General features: G+C 34.5%; 1 protein-coding gene across 8 annotated transcripts in view; it reads left to right on the top strand.

Moving 5' to 3' along the window:
* The window catches only part of NAALADL2 (N-acetylated alpha-linked acidic dipeptidase like 2), a 1,336,058-nt gene that overhangs the window by 1,083,158 nt on the left and 234,911 nt on the right, over positions 1-17,989 (top strand). The window lies entirely within an intron of this gene.

Genomic DNA, 17,989 nt, shown 5'->3' with positions numbered 1-17,989 from the left:
CATCAGTTTCATAATATTGACAATGCAAAAACCTGAAAATATTATACATTAAAATCTAATACAAATAGAGAGATGCATGGAAGTATGATAAAATATTTATAGTATCCTTGTCTCACAGGATTATAAATTTTTGCCTTTTTATATTTTTCTGAACTGCTTTTTAAAGTCAATATGATTTTTTATAATCCAATGAAATAACAATGCTATTTTAACTGAAGTCAAAAATGAAATGTCATTGTTTCTTCAGAAGAAATTCTGTGGCCAATAATCATTAGAATATTTTTAAAATTCTCAAAATAAGTGGATTTTGTTGTTCAAAACCTACATAATTTATTAGTTATAATTTTACTTTTTTATTCTGTAAGTGAGTCTATTTTTGGTACTAAATGTTTAAGCATCTATAGAAGGTGCAGTAGGTTAAACTGTGTTCCACAGAAGAATATATTCAAGCCTTAATTTTTAGTAATGGTAAATGTGAGTGACCTGATTTGGAATTAGGGTCTTTGCAGATGTAACCAAGTTATGATGAAGTCATAGTGTATTAGGGTGTGTCCTAATCAATGACTGATGTCCTTGTAAAGAGAGGGAATTTTGGCACAGTAATGCACAGGGAGAAGGCCATGTAAAGACATGGGGGAAGGTGAAGTGATGTGTCTACAAGCCAAGGAATACCAAGGATCACAGGCATCCATCAGAAGCTAATAAGAGGCATGGAAGGATCCTAGCCAAGAACCTTTGAGAGAATTCTTAGGACTTCTTGCCTCTAGAATTTCACACAACTTTCTGTTGTTATAAGCCACATAATTTGTTATATTTTGTTATAGCCACCCTAGGAAATGACCACCAAGGGAAATAGTTGGCAGTATATTTTTATTAAATAGAAAAATCCTCAGAAAAGTATTAGTAATAAAAATAATAAACATTTTCCTACTTTCTAACACTAGGTCATTATTTAATAATGTCTTTTTATATTTCCCTTCAGAATATGTTATCAAGAGTACATTGAACTTTCATACTGACTTTAAAATAATAAAACTATCATTAAATAATTAAATGTTTTAAACTATAACCTCAAGAACTGGGAGATAATATATATCGATGTCTTTGTTTTCCTTTCTTTTAAAGCACTATTAATATTTGAATTTATATTATTTATTTTATTTTTATGTTTAGGTCCTGTTGCTCACTATAACGTAAGCTCATGGACAGCAGTGATTTTGGTTGTTTTAACCATGGCTGGCATGTAGTAAATACTCAGAAACATTTGTTGAACATTCACTATGTAGTGACAGTTGCAGACATCAGCAGCTATAGGCTTAGTGTACACAGCAGGAGAAAATGTTTCCTCAACTGCCTGGGCTGACTTATTAGGGCTTATGAGATCATATACTATATCTTAAATAATCATTGGAGCAAGGAGAGAGGATATTCTGAAATGGCATTGCTTGGGGCATTGTGCTTTTCTCTAAAAACACAAGGTAGATCGACACACTTAAATCTCAAAGATGGGACAATTCTTCAAATAAAATGGTACAAGTTTGTCATGTTGAAACAACAAATTTAGGTACAATAGCTTTCAGTAAATAATTTTTCTTATGTCTGATTTCACCTCTGATGTTATCTTTTCAATACACATTTGGAATATAATTTCTTACTTTAGTATTTAAAATATTTAAAATAGGGGCGCCTGGGTGGCTCAGTTGGTTAAGCATCTGACTTCAGCTCAGGTCATGATCTCACAGTCTGTGAGTTTGAGCCCCGCATTGGGCTCTGTGCTGACAGCTCAGAGCCTGGAGCCTGCTTCAGATTCTGTGTCTCCCTCTCTCTCTGCCCCTCCCCTGCTCATGCTCTGTCTCTCTCTGTCTCAAAAATAAATAAAAACATTTAAAAAAATAAAAAATAATAAATAAAATATTTAAAATATACCTTATTTTCTTCAGAACAAAAGCAGTAATCCAAGGTATTTTGATTTTGATTATGGAAATCATTTTTGGGCAACTTTGGCTAAAGCAGTGTTTTCAAACTAATTTCAGTTATTTTTATGAAAAATCCTTTAAAATTTCTCCATATATCCCGTAAAACCACCCAATTGTATATAAGGGTCAGTTGCAAGAAATAAACATTAATAAAACTTTGGATGAAAGACATGTAATTCATCATTCCTTTAAATGATAGGTGCTTACCCTAAGTACAGCAGAGGGTCCATGTGCTGTGAAAGTTACATGTACATTTTTGTCATTGTACCTACAGGTCCATTCCTTGTTAAAGAATCCATAGCTTTGGATAGGTTCTTAAAGGGATCTGTGTTTCTTTCCCAGTGTGTGAATTAGTGTTAGTGCTTCTCAAATGGGGGTGATCTGGCAACTTTTTTGGTTGTTACACCTGGAGGATGGGGAGTTATCACTGCCATCTAATAGACAAGAGGCAAGAGATGCTTTAAACCTTCTGCATTGTACATTGCAGCCCTCCCAACAAAAAACTACTGTGCCTAAAATGTCATTAGTACCATTGCTGAGAAACCTTGCTCTAGATAATCTAATATTCTGAACCTCTCTACCCAAGATTAAGACCTAAAAAAAGTGTAAATAATTTAAACTGCATTCTTTTAGACTCTCCAGTTTATTAAACTTGTTGTGTGGCATGCTGCTGTCACCCAATTTCATGGCATATTATAAAACTCTACCCCTGGAAAGTGATTTTATTTGTTGTAGTGCTGTGAATCATGCATTCTGTAATGGCTTTGTTTTACCTACCTGCAAATTTCCTTTCAGGTCTCAGTTCTAAGATCAGCTATGGTTTGTCTTCAGGGGATAATTTGAAGTGGAATCAACCTTGTTTCTTTCTTGTTCTCGTTATTAGGGAGATATAAATGTAATTAAAGACTATCTTCTAGCATACCATTTGGATAATGATTATGGCTTCACTTTAATTTTCTAATATCTAATTTTCCTAGGGTTTTACTTACTAGCTTGTAGTGTTTGTGTGTTTGTTTTTGGTGTGTGTGGTTGTTGCTGTTTTTGCTTATCATAATTACATTTTTGCACAATATACATTTTTCCTTTGCGATGAGGTAAAGAATAAATAAATAAAAGCCTGTGACCCATAGGACTTCACACTAAAATTTACAACTAAGTAGTGCATGATTTCTCTTCTCTATATAGTTTATACCATTTAGTTCTTTAACATCAGTGCCACGTCCTATTGCCATTTCTATTTAGATAATGTGCTATAAACATTCTGATACTATTTTTGTTTCTTCTGTGGTAACACGCATTAGTTTTTTCCTTTTATTCAAAACTTTCTAGGGACACCTAGGTGGCTCAGTCAGTTAAGCGTCCAACTTCAGCTCAGGTCATGATCTCGCCTTTCATGGGTTCAAGCCCCACATCCACCTCTGTGCTGACAGCTCAGAGCCTGGAGCCTGCGTTGGATTCTGTGTCTCCCTCTCTCTCTGCGCCTCCCCCACTCATGATCTGTCTCTCAAAAATAAATAAACGTTAAAAAAAACTTTATCATCTGTTGTGCTAAAAGGCACTGAAATTATCAATAAGGTAAAGTTTTTGGTTTCTAAAGAACTTACATGTTAAAAAGGGAGATAGCTATGTAAATCAGTAATGACAGAAATATACTAATTCTTATCATAGAAATATGCTCTAAGTAGAAGGTGGCTAAAAGGTGGCATGACCAAATCCAGTACATGCTGATTAACATAAAAGAGAACATGTAGCTGAATATTTTTTTCATTTAAAAAGTATTTAAGATAGAAAATGATAGACAATATGGATGAATAGATAGTGATAGGGATAATACATACATAGAGTCACTGAACTTCCAATGCCTTTTAAAATTTATTCTGGTTGACTTTGATAAATTATCCAATCTATTACAACTTTTTAACATTCCTGGTTCTAGGTGATGTAATTTCTCCACTTAAAAAGGTAACTCATCTAGATGATTTTAATAAATGTAAGCAGGCCAAGGCTCAGAATTAGCCTAGGTGGAACCCACGATTTTAGTATTCCCTTCTTCCCTTTCCCTGCACTACCTCTCATTTCTCCACCTACCTACCAATTCACTAGACTCCATTCTCTGAATCTAGCCTGCTGTAGATACATCAATTCGAATGTGAATTCAACCAAGGTTCCATAACTCATTAATAAGTAAATACACATTTAACAATCAAAACATTAAAAACTAAAAGGTTTGTTAGACTTCATCAAATCTGGTGTTTCTCAAACATTATTCCTCAGTGTTTATAAAAAGGGAATTATTGGTCAAATGCATTTGAGAAAGGCCAAATTTGTCAAAATTAAGTGAGTTTTGTTTTGTTCTGTTTTTCATTGATGGACTTCTCTGGGCCTTCATTGTGCTAATGAGCATTCCTCAAGGTATGTGGTAAGTATTTTCCAATCACACTTAAATATAGAACACCTAATTGAAAATATGTAATCCATAAAAGTCTCTACTTATACTATGGTGTTTTTAAAAATATTATTATCAGGTACTGTTATGACTATAACTTGGTTGTTATTAATCATCATTACTTTTCTAAAAAATTACATTTTAGCATTAGTCTTTCTCTATAGGGATATCAAAGATCCAGGCCCAGCTGGGAATAGAGAAAGTATTGCAAGAACCCTAGTAGATTTTAATATTTATTAAGTCTGTGTGATAGAGAACAAGAGTGCCCAGAGCCTTTAAAAAGAATAATCTATGATTCACAGCTAGTATCTTTAAAATGTAAAATATCAGCCTTTATTAAAATGAGGACACTCGTCAAATGCTGATCTTGGAACTACTTAACTGATATTTTTGCAACAGCAACTAGTGTTAGAACAGAGAAAAATCATAAAAGTGATTCATGAAATTTTTAGTAAGTCTCAGTTTATCAAAAAAGTACACACACACACACACACACGCACACTCTTATTCTTTTGCAGTTGGTGCAGCTGTGCTTTATATTATCTTTAGATATGTGTTTACAAGTGGGTAGGGGCACTTGGTGGCTCAGTTAAGTGTTTGACTTCAGCTCAGGTCATGGTTCATGAGTCTGAGCCCTGCATTGGTCTCCGTGCTAACAGCTCAAAGTCTAGAGCCTACTTTGGATTCTATGTCTCCCTCTCTCTCTGCCCTCCCCTGCTCACACTCTTTTTCTCTCAAAAATAAATAAACACTTAAAAAATTAGAAGATGGCTAGAATTGACCCTTATTTTACAGTTAAATAATGGAAAAGTGGAATTGACAGTCATTACTTCTTGTTCTTTAAGCAATTAGGCATCCCAAAAAGAGTTGAAAAATTTGCACAGATTAAATCATTTAGGCTTTTGCCTAAAATTAGAACTGTAATTAAAATGAAATGAAATTCATTTGTTAATTTTTTTCTTTCTAAAACATCTATAGGCCAAAGTGTGTTTAGGTATTTAATGTTATTTCAGATTATCTAAGTGGGCAAATGAATGCATAAAATATATAATGTATCAAAATGGGAAGTTTAATGAGGAACTAGCCAGAGAGGGGGGTATCATTCCTTGGCTAGGCACAGGTCTAATGAAATAGAAACTCCAAATAGCGGTCTCCAAAGTTAAAAAAAAAAAAAAAGGGAAAAAAGACCTAAAAACAAAACAAAAAAATAATATTGCTATTGTTTTATCTTAATTGGCTTTGGGAGCCCACCTGTAGAAGTGAGGAATCTTTTTCTAAGGAAAACATACATATTACTTTCACTCTTTTTTTTTTTTAATTTTTTTTAACGTTTATTTATTTTTGAGACAGAGAGAGACAGAGCATGAACAGGGGAGGGGCAGAGAGAGAGAGGGAGACACAGAATCTGAAACAGGCTCCAGGCTCTGAGCTGTCAGCACAGAGCCTGATGCGGGGCTCGAACTCACGGACCGTGAGATCATGACCTGAGCCGAAGTCGGACGCTTAACCGACTGAGCCACCCAGGCGCCCCTTACTTTCACTCTTAAGTAGTGTTTGGGTGAATCCACTTTCAGAAACTAAAGCATTTATCCAAGAGCAACTTCGCTTTTGTATTATCATAGCAAATAGAGTCACACTTTCCAGAATTAGTGTCATAAAAGAACATTTCCAAAGATTTGTGATTATTTTTTCCCCAAGATTTTTCACTTCCTTTGGGCTGTTTCCTTTTCTTTGAAATAATTAGCAGTAAAAACCTTAAAATAAGAGTCTGAGGGCTTATCATGGGGGTGGCCCAGTAGGGGGGATCCCAAGACATCTGCTGCAAGAAGGAAAAAGGACTTACATACAGCTAACCTGGGTGAGAGGAACTCTGGGTTTGGCTCAGTGTTTGCTGAAGCCAAGTGGAATCATGGTTAAACTTTGTGTTAACATTCATTGGCACACTACATAGATCTGTTTTTAGTTCAGCTTATTTTCCTATCTAGGTACCTGACGAGGGCACCAACCTCAATGTTGTAGGTATAGATGGATAATTACCTGGGTGTAATCTAGGTTAATGGTAGGTGGGTAATGCCTTCTTGAATGCTAGATAGCAAAACTTTCTTATAATATAATAGTATTAGTTACTCAACTAACCAAGATATACTTGAGAAATTAAATAATAGATAAAGAATATTGGATTAGCTGGTCTCTAATCCCCTTCAACCTCCATCTAAAGGTCTGATCCCACCAATAAAATGATGATCCAGGTTAGTACGCAAATAATACTCTAATGAGTGATTTAGTCAAGTAGTTCTAAATCACTTAGTTAGAGGAGGTATTTTAATATCTCCCTGCTGCAGTACATGGTATATACTGAATTCAATAATATTTTAGAAACAAATCTAAATAGTATAAATCTCAACAGCATTTTATAATATTCTGCAGGTAACATATTATGTTTCTGTAACTTCCTACATGTAGCATATATACATTTATATTACATTACATATACTTTATACACACATTTGAAAAATAGTACTACACATGTTATAAATTATTCTACAGGCAAGTCTTTGTGCTTTAGGGGTTCTGTATTCTAGGAGTAGTTATAAAACTCTCATGGTCTCCCTTAGGTTTACAATCTGGTTGATTCTCAAGGCACCTGGGTGGCTCAGCTGGTTGAGCGACCAGGTCAGGTTCAGCTCAGGTCATGATCCCAAGGTCATGAGATCTAGCACCCCATCAGGCTCTGCGCTAAATATGGAGCCTGCTTAGGATTCTCTCTCTCTTTCCCTCTATCCCTCTCTGTCATTCTCTCTCTCTCTAAAATAAAAAAAAAATTAAAAAATGAATAAAAATAAATAATCCTATATTTTAAAAAAAGAAAGAAAGGAGAATGTTGAGACCCAGCAGAACATACAAGAGATGCAGTGGTCTCATTGTAAGACTTCAGAAATGGATGTGATTGTAGGGAGGCCAGTGTGCACAAGCAAACTTCATCAAACTGCATCTGAAGGCAGAGGAGAGAGAGAGAGAGAGTCTTATAAACACTAAAATTCTCAGACTAGAAGTGGCCTCTAGAACCCAACCAGGGAGAGATTCTGATAGGGCTTTTCCTTTGGAATCATAGTCCTCCCACATATACCTTCTTCATCTGGTGGTCAAATGATTTTGCTGAGCTAAAGTTTCTGTAATTTGTAATCTGAAAGCATCAGTATTTTTTTAAACAAAATTATCTTTTAATATTCTGTATAGATTTTTCAAAGAACAGTATGCATCCATTTATTTCTGTAAGTTCTGATTTTCAAGGGACAAGGCCTCCTTGAGTAGAATTATTGATCCAGTTCCCTCTTTCTAGAAATGAGGAAATTTAGGCCCTGAGATTTAATTATTTTCCCAACAATCTAGACCACATAACTAGCACCCCAAGGAGAGTTTATAGGAGAAGCAAGAACACAACAACCCCAAAATTCAAGGTATATTTATTAGGGAGAATTTAAAAGAATTTTCAGAATTTCCACATGGGGGTTCACTATCTAAGTTCTATTGAAGTTGATGGCAAGATGCCTGGTATGAGTATATTTAAGTAGATGACTTAACATGTCAATTTTCTTTCAAAGTTAAGATCTTCACAAAGTAGGTTATTTTAAGGTTGATTATATTGATTTTCTCTGTTGTTCAGAATGCCCTTGGTTTTGTTTTCATCATAAACACATAGCCAGAAATTCTTGTTATAAGAAAGTAATTATATTTTTATAAACTCTTTTCTTCTCACTTTTTATTTTTAATCCTGTCTCCATTTTCTCTTTCACTGTTTTTTTTGTTTGTTTTTGTTTTTTAATTTCTTCTCCAGTTTTTATAGTGCTGCATCCTTGCCTCTGATACAACAATCACTAGGAGTAAAAAAAAGAAACATCCGGGTTCCTTCAGTCAAATATGTTTTTATGATACATATCTGAGGATTATGAGATGCAAGCAGAAATCAGCCTTTCTTCCAAAATAAGCCCTGTGGAAACACCAAATCTGTAGTCTCTTTTATTGCTTTAAGATATATATAAATTTATATTTTCATATAAGTTTATATATATATATATATATATGTGTGTGTGTATATTTATAATATTTGTCAATGGAATTAATAAGTTCACATGTATTATTTATTTACCCTAGGAGAGCCTGACTGTCTCAGTTGGTAGAGCATTCAACTCTTGATCTTAGGGTTGTGAATTCAAGCCCATGCTGGGCATGGAGGCTACTTAGAAAAAAAAAAAGGATAATTATCTTAGAATTCAGAATTAAGTGAATTAGAACAAATAAATTCCAGGTAAAAGTTATATCTGTAAATCATACTTCTGGCATATATGGTAATAGAAAATCTAGTGCTCATTTTTTCTTCTCAAATCCTTAAATTTATATCCCATATGAAAAAAAAAATCTTTAGCATTGAAATTTCAATATATCATCCTGAAAAGCAATGAAAATGACTGTATATTTCCTGCTATAGGGTAGGGTTTAATTTTTAGATGTTTCTGAAACATTTCAAGTGCAAGAAAACTCTATAAAATTTTTTTATTTAAGTAGGTTTTGTTTGAGCCAAATGATACTGGTGACTAAAAGAAGAAAAGCTCACAGTCAGTTCTACATGTGTCCTCTCTGGATGACTTCAGCTAAACCCAGGGCTTAGGTTCCCCCACTTTATCATTGGTGACCCTCCCAATTTATATCACCAGCTTTGATGTCTCCTTTCCTTTGATGTTCCAAAGCTGTAGTTCCAACCGCATGCTGCACATCACCACCTGGATATTCCACAAGGTTGTCAAATTCAACATGCCCCCAAATGACTTCATTGCCTTTTGTGTCTCTATTCCCTTCCTTCTCTCCCATATTGGGAAGGATGCTTTCATTTGTAACTAACAAAAAACTCAGTTCAACTGGCTGTTTAAACAATGAAGGAGATATATTGGCTCAGAAGTAGTTAGGACTATAGACCTGGTAGAAAGCTGATTTGGCTGCGTTTCTTTAGGATTTTTTGGCTCTATGGTTCTCTGAGAGTCAGCTGTGTTCCCAAATTGGCTTCTTTGAAAGTTACACAATAGTTTCAGTAGTTCTAGGCTTTATTTCTTCATTCACACTGTTCAAAAAGAGAGAAAGCAGCTCTTCAGTGAGCTATTTCAACAGAGCAAAAGACATTTCTCAGAAGCCCTGAGGGTAAAAAACCCTCCTAGTAAAGGCAGGCTGGCTGGCTTTAGCTCCATTTTCCTAACCTGTCACATGGCAAGTTCTGAGACCAGTCAGGACCCACACCTAGAACCCTGGGTGAGCAATCCCAGCCAATCACATGACTACTCCGTAATGAAGTATAATAAATCAAATGTTGGAAAGATAACCACAATGGCTGCTATTCCATAGAGTTCCCCTAAAATATATTCTGTTTGAAGATTTGTTTGCTTAGAAAAACAGAAACCTTGAATTTGCATAAATGATTGTTAAAAAGGATACAGAAAAATTTCAAGGAATTCAGTTTTAGGAAATACAGCCTGACATCAGAAACTTGACAGTTTATCAACTCTCTGTCTCTCTCTTGCTTTCTGTTGTCTCATCTCAACTCTGCATTTTTGTTTTATTCAACTGCTACTCCACAGGAGAGTTGCCTTTCTGGCAACTTCTTCAACAGAGAATACATAGTCAAAAAAGGCTGCAAGCCCCTAGTATAAGGCCTTACAGGTCTTGTGCCTATAACTATGACTAGTCACATTTTCTATGTCTCAATCTCAAATTTCTAGAATGAAGAAAGTGATCAGCCAGTCCATTTCCAGCGGGTGTACGTACATTAGTTGTTGTGGGAAATGATGGAATGTCACCTGATATGTAAGCATTCCCCTTCAGAGGTGAAAAAAGGATATGAATAGGAGGGAAATGACATATTTGTGTATTATAGGAGTATATATTTTAATTTTTGGAATATGGAACCACCTGTTTTTCAAGCTGGAAATCTGGGAATCATTTATTCATTTATTCATCTTAATCCTTATGGCTTTACCTCTTCTTGAGGCAGATGGTATAATAGCTACTATTAACTGTACTAGATCTTAAGCAATGTGTATATATATCTCATTACATCTCTCAACAAAGTCATGAGAAATGCACTATTATGTCCATTTTTAGGAGCACAAATTGGGCCCATCGAGGTTTAATAGAGCTGACAGATGGCAAACCTGATGTTGTATCCCAGATCAGTCTGATTCCAAAGCCCCAACTTGTTCCACTGTTCATATCATCTGTACAGAGCCTTTGAAACCAGGCAGATCTGAGTTTGAATTTTGGCTCTGCTACTTACTGGTCATGTATTCATTATTGACCCTTGTGAACCTCAGTTTCAATTTTCATGAAAATCTGAGGATGACAGGTTGCTCTTGAGAATGCTTAAAATAAAAATCAAAAGCCATGTATCTGGCAAATAATAGGCTGTCAACAAATATTAGTTACTTCCTATTCCGTTTGATTAATGGAATAACATTTGGGGGAAAATATGTTGGAATTGAAAGGGTAGATAAACATAGCTTTCAATTGGGTAATTGCGACGTAGCAGCTCTTTGACCATAAGCCAGTTACCTAACTTATATGAGACTCAATTTTCTCACTTCTAAAAACAAAGCAATACTAATTTTACTTAAGATGGTCGTGAGGATTAAATTGGGTTATATATGGAAAGTGTTTGCCCAGCCTAATTTTAGTGGAGAGCTGGGAATGAGGTATTTGCTTATAGTAAATACATGGTAAAAACTTACTATTTAAATATTGAATGAATAGACTTGAAAGATGGACACTTTTTAAGGGTTATGCTGAGGGGCCTCAGTGTAGCATATTTTAAAAATAAATGTTTGCTTTTTTACTCATTTTATTTTGTTATACATAAGAATACATTTTCCTTATTGGGCTATTCTGATAATCCAGACACTAGGTTAGGGGATTTGCATTTGTATCTTTGTAAAAATATTGCAAAAATAGACACTACTACTATCTTTTTACAGATATAGAAACCAAGACTCCAAGAGAATATGTAACTTGTTTAAGGATATAAAGTTTAGTAGCAAAGTAATACTTCTTTGAACGTTGCTGCTTCTCAAATTATATTTTTATATATTAAAATGGATCAGTAATACTTTTGGTAATATAGAGAAAGCAGCCTATGAATCTGTAAATTTATTATATCACTATACCTTGCACTATTAGAGTAGAGATTTTATTTTGTTTTGTTTTATTCATTTTTTGTGTGTAGGGGGGACAGCATGGTTTGATTTTAGGAAGGACATATTTTCATCTCTGCCCACAGTAAGTATAGGACAATTTGATAGTGAATTGTTATAGTGACTTTACAACCATGCTTCAGTGTTCAAGTATACAAATGACAATATTAATTATCGATCATAAAATAGCATTCAAAATACCATACTACATCAAAAATTTGAATTAGAACTAACTTAAGATATAAAGAACCAGTAAAAGAAACATACTTTAGAAAACCCTGTGCTGTTAGCTCCCCAAAGAGGAAATTTAAAAGCTGTGTTCAGGATCTTACTAGTTGATCTTGCCATATTTATTTTAAAAAAGACATATCATCAATTATGAGGTTAGGAGAGACCATGAAAGGTTAGCTTCCTGCTTACTGATATCTAAACAAATTTGAATAAATATGTTCAGGATATATAGAATTGGAGGGAAAATACTAGTGAGAAAGTTAAATATTTGAAAGAGGAAATATCTGATTGGTCTGTTTGGTGGGCTCCATTTGGTAGATTGATGCTTTTTGGATATATAAATGTATAGAAAAAATATTTTTGACAAATTTAAACTGGAAAGGATGATCTTGCTGGAACTTCGAGCCATAAATTGGAGTTTTCAGATATCCATTTGGTTGCGAAACTTTAAAAAGCTAGAGCAGAATGTTATTTTTGCCATTATATTTTATTAAATTATCTTGGGAAGTGGAACATAGAATAAGTAATGTCTGTGACAATAATCTGGGGAATTTCTATAGAGGTAATACTGTGTTAATTTTTACAGAGAGAATATTCAGATTAGGTGCTCATTGATTATATTTATTTAATATAATTGGTAGGTTGATAAACTCCTCTGACACACAAAATGCAAGCTTTACAGGATAGAGCAAAGGCTGGTTCCAGCTTGCTTCCCAAACAACTATTAACTGAAGCCTTAAATTTTAAGATATATTGAAATTTATAGATATAACAGTATATTGAAATTTATAGATATAACAGCATATGGATAGATATAAATGAATCAATTTTCTTTCATTCCTCTCATATTTTTCGAATAATTCTCTAGTCAGAAATTTTGGCTTGAGAAATTCAAGCTCTACCTTATGTATTTTTTTACATTTTTAACTTTTCAATATTTTATATCTGAAAAGATCTTCATTTCATTAACAAATATTTATTGAGCACTTTTTACATAATAGGCACTTTTCTGGGTACCAGAGCTAATGTGGTGAACAAGAAGGTCTAGGTTTTAGCTTCAAAGGAGCTTATATTCCTCTATTCATGGAGACAATTAAACTATATTGACTGTTGACTTCATAGTCCAAGGACAAAATAATATTTGGGTTATATAGATTCATAACAGATAGTGACAAGAGGAGGCAGAAAAATGAGTAGTTTGTTATTTCCACTAAGGATAACCATTTTCTAACTGGAGTAGATAAAGATTCATAATTATTCTGCATTCCAGGAAACCAACAGAATTTGGAAGATCAATGAAACATTCAGAACTCACACCCAATATGGGAACCATTTCATGGTTGCAGTTAATGATATACCCAAATGGGACTTCAAGGGGCCACAGAAAGTGTTCTGTTCTGAGTCTAGAGCCTTGAGTTACGATTAGTGAGGAGGTCTTGATAGGATCTTTGTGAACCTCCAGTGTCATCAACTAGTAACTCTTCAAAATAGTACCAGAAAAAAAAGAAAAAAAGACTTTTGATCAAGCAAAACTACGTTTGTTTGATGTCTACACTAAGGTTGACAAGCACTATCTTGACAGAGTCATGATAGGGTTCAGAATGGGAAATTGGGTCAGGATATTTGTAGAGTAATAGGACCAGAGTGGGTGATTTTAAGGCAGGTCTTGCAAAATGGGAAACTGATTGTCATTGTGAAGAATTTTTGACCAAATTACTTTGAACTGGAGGGCACAATGAAGTGAGGATCTTAAAACAAAACGATAACTAAGCTGTTTATGATTCACTTATATCTTCAATGAGCAGGCATTTCCACAAGTAAACAGCTAAATTATTTTGCATACTCTCAAAAGAAAAACATGCAGTTCACTATGGAATTATGTAGCACAGGGACAGGAAAGTAAGTTTGATTCCAGAATTATTTAACACAAGGATAGGAACATATGCCTATTCTCTGTAATGTTTAATAGAGGAATAGAAAATTACTTGGGTTTCAGACAACAAAGAGATGTGTTAATGTAATGTCAGTTACATTACATAGGTGCTATGAAAACAATAATAAAGTAGTCCAGGAGAATAGAGAGGAAGGAGTATTATTTTAGTATCGTCAAGCCAGGCCTTTTTTAGGAAAGAAGTATTTGAGCAGAAATCTGAATGAAGTGAGTAGATGGTCCTTGTGGATAAGTCTTGGGGAAGAGAAAACAAAGTGCAAAGGCCCTGAAGTGGGAACATGTTGGGGAAGATCAAGGAGACCAGGGAGCCTGCAGCAGAGTGTCTAAATGTCGAGAGTAGTAAATGATGAGGTCAGAGAACATAGGGCACAGATCATGTAGGGCCTTGTAGGCCATGGGAGAGAGTTTGGGTTTTATTCTAAGTGGATGAGAAGTCATTGTAGGGTTTTAAGTGGTTGATTGGCATGGTTTGGCATAACGTTTTTAAAAATCACTCCTGCTCAGAAAAAATAGTACGTTCTGGAAGTAGTGGCAACAAGGAGGCCAGATAGGAGACCAGTAGGAACAGGAGAAACAGTGTTTATTTGAACTCGGGAGGAGCTTCTGGGCTGGTGAGACACGTTTTGAAAGTGGAGTTGGCAGGCTTTACTGATAAATGGGATATGAAATGTGGAAGAAAGAGGAGGCCAAGGTTTTTTTGTGTTTATTTGGACTGAGCAAAAAGATGAATGAATGATAGTACCATTTACTCATTTACTAAACAAGGGCAGCTGTTGAGGATATGAATAGAAATAATACAAGCTTCTACCCTCAAGTGGCTGATGTTTTGGTAAGGCAGATAAAACACAACTGTAGTAACTATAATACAGGATCTAGAGTTTAAGTGAAGGGGGCAACAGTGGAGTGACAGCTGGTAGACTAAATTCTAAGGCACTGAGATCCAATGAGCATAGCTTCTGGCAAGATGGAGAAGGGGAGGTTTCACAGATGTCATTGGAATATTTGAATGGTAGGGTGAGTGATTATTTTAGGTACCTACTAAGGAAAGTGCACAGTGCTAGACACTGATGATTCGGATATAAATCATCCTGGTTATGGCCTTTAAGGCCCAAATCCCATTATGATGTAGAATATGGTACAATGTGATCAGAAGTGTAACTGAAGAATAAATGTGCAGAGAAAGGTGTGATTCGTGTTTTCCGAGGGGATGGTATTTTATTAAAGGGCAAATGGGTGACTCATAGGTGGAAATTAACAGAAGTAAATGCTCATAGGGTGATTCTAATGCCTCAATGTTTGTTACTCCCAGCACAGCCCAGAAAAGGGAAAGCCTGCATTGTGTTCCCAAAGATTGCTAGCTATCTGGATTGTTTTGCAATCTAGCAAAATCAAGATCTCCTTCTGAATTGATGTATCATTGTTTTTTTTAATTTTATTATATTTTATTTATACAAAAATTTATACAATATATACTTATACAGTTGAAAATGGCTTTTTAATACTCTATACATGACATGTGGGGAGCTTATTTTAGGGAAATTATTTTCCCTTGCATCTTGTCTTTCTCTTTTGTCATGTAGTTCTATGATGTGATTCTTAAGACCATTTCCATTACTGTTTAGTGATACTCATGCCACTGCTTCTGTTAAGATTTGAAAAGTCAAAATAGGAAACTTAAGTAAAGTTGGATGGCGATTCTGTTTATACATCTAACTATTGTGTTATTTTCCTTTAACTGACATTACAATTTATTCATATCTGATTTGTGCACTATGAATGTCAAATCTGTTCTTAACATTATTTTTAGTGGTGTAAATGATAGATTTATGCTATTTCTATGAATCTAATTATGCATTTGTACTTACATAATTTAATATGTGCTCACAAATTTTTCTAATTTGTCATCATAGTATGAATTCTAATATCTCTAGTGGCAATACAGTTTTTCAAAGAGAATCAGAGAATATGAATTTGAAATCCTGAATCTACCACTAGCCGTAAGATACATAATATTCAGTTCTTCATTTTTCTTATTGTAAACTAATGTTCGTAATTAGAGCTAATAATCTGTTTATATATTCATTGACTATGTTAAGTATAAGCAATAGAGAGACAGTCTCCAAAGAACTTCAATCTTTAAGGCTTGAGAGTTTGGGAATTATAACACTCATTGGAGATAATAAACATGAGAGAGGCTTGAAAAATGGGAGGTACTAAATAAGCTATTACTTATATTTTTTAATAATATGGGAAACTAACTTGTTCTTTAACATTTTTGAGCCCTTAAATAATTGGAATATAATTTAAAGAAATTTATTCATTACTATTACCCTGTCAATAATCCTTTTCTCCCATAGTATTTCTTCAAAGGTACCATAATTTCTCTAGGAAACATTGTAGAATGCAATGAGATATTGATACAGAGCTTTGTGAAGCTCTGATTCTATTTGAAATTCTGAATCACATATTTCTTTGACACAAATGTGGATTTTTTTCCATGAAAAGAGTTATGTATCAGGTATTTAATTTTACTTTTGTTAATAAGTTACAATAGCTATCATTTTGGGGGCAAAATTTTTATTGATATGCACTGAAAATATTATTATTATTCATTTTAATCCTAAAATTAAACCTAGGAAGTAAGTACTATTACTAATGCCATTTAGTGATTAAGTCAGGCATACATAGATACTTTAATCCTTCCAAGATCACAAAGTTGGCAAGCAACAGAGGCAGTTTTAACTGGATAAGTCATTGAAGAACATCCCCAAATGATCTAACAAAATGTGTACTTTAAACCCTTTTGCCTTGGGGCACTTGGGTGGCTCAGTCGGTTAAGCATCCAACTTTGGCTCAGGTCAGGATCTTACCCCTGGGGGTTTGAGCTCTGTGATGGGTTCTGTGTGTTGGGCTCTGTGTGTTGGGCTCTGTGGGTTCTAGCCCATGTTAGGCTCTGTGTTGACAGCTCAGAGCCTGGAGCCTGCTTCGGATTCTGTGTCTCCCTCTCTCTCTCTGCCCCTCCCCAGCTTGCTCTCTCCATCTCTGTTTCTGTCTCTGTCTCTCTCTCTCAAAGATAAGTAAACATTAAACAAAAAATTTTTAAAAGCTTTTGCCAAAGTTAAATACATAATGGTCCTTCATTGGAAAATCACATTATATACATTTCTTATGGTAAATGAGATCAGGACAGTTTCATCATGTTTCTGGTAGCTATTGAAGTTTTAGTTATGTTGTTTGTAATGAAAATTTCATTTTACACTTTGGGGTTTTCTGAGGTAAATGATTATATTAGCCTCTATGTAATTACTTGGCAAAAATTAGAGGATAGCTTTCTTTTTGATGGAATATAGCTATCTTTTATTTCCATTCTAGATAATATTTATTTTACACAGCTAATATGTCTAATTTGAAACTTTTATGGTTGAACACATTTGATTTTTATTAAGTCTTTGACAAATGATTACTGCAGCTCTCTATTTCATATAAATATATCCCAGCACTTCCTAACCTCCCTCTTCCATAGGAGTATAGATTGCTGTTTTGATTTGTCTTCTCTTCCTCCCAAATGGGGCTTATTAATCCAGTTGGATTCATGAGCAATAAAGGTATAAATTCAGGAAGTAATCCGTTTTACTGTTAGCCACAGCACCCTGCTTCTTGTTACATTTTCCATAGTTTTGGGGTCTAGAGCAGTGATTTTCAACTGGAAGAGACATATGAGTTTTAAGGGGTTTAATTTTAAGGTATAAGGGGGTGGGCGTTTTTTAAGTCTATACTGTTAATTCTCTTTCCCTCTAGAGATCCTGAAATGCTTTTCCTCTGCTTGCAATAGTGAGTCCTTGTTACTAATAAATTTATGGAAGTCTAAAAATTAGTTGAAAACCATTAGTCTAGACCCAAGTTACTTTTGTATTTGTGATTGCAGAAAATCCAGTCAGACGGCTTGCTCTAAATTGTTTCTGTAAGACCAGTTTCTCACTTTGATAGAGTAGTGCCAAATAATTAAGGAACTCTGGAGATTACTATTTCATTTTGATCTAGGCCCAAAAATGGGCCTGGTCTCTTGTTCATATTGCATTTTAGAGACCGAGCCATACTCTGAACCACGGAGATAAGACCTCCTTTTAAGCAATTTAAACAAATTTTTAAGAACAAA

This window comes from Panthera uncia, chromosome C2, assembly GCF_023721935.1.
Source record: "Panthera uncia isolate 11264 chromosome C2, Puncia_PCG_1.0, whole genome shotgun sequence".
Classification (NCBI taxonomy): Eukaryota; Metazoa; Chordata; class Mammalia; order Carnivora; family Felidae; genus Panthera; species Panthera uncia.
This window is presented reverse-complemented; position numbering and strand designations above follow the sequence as displayed.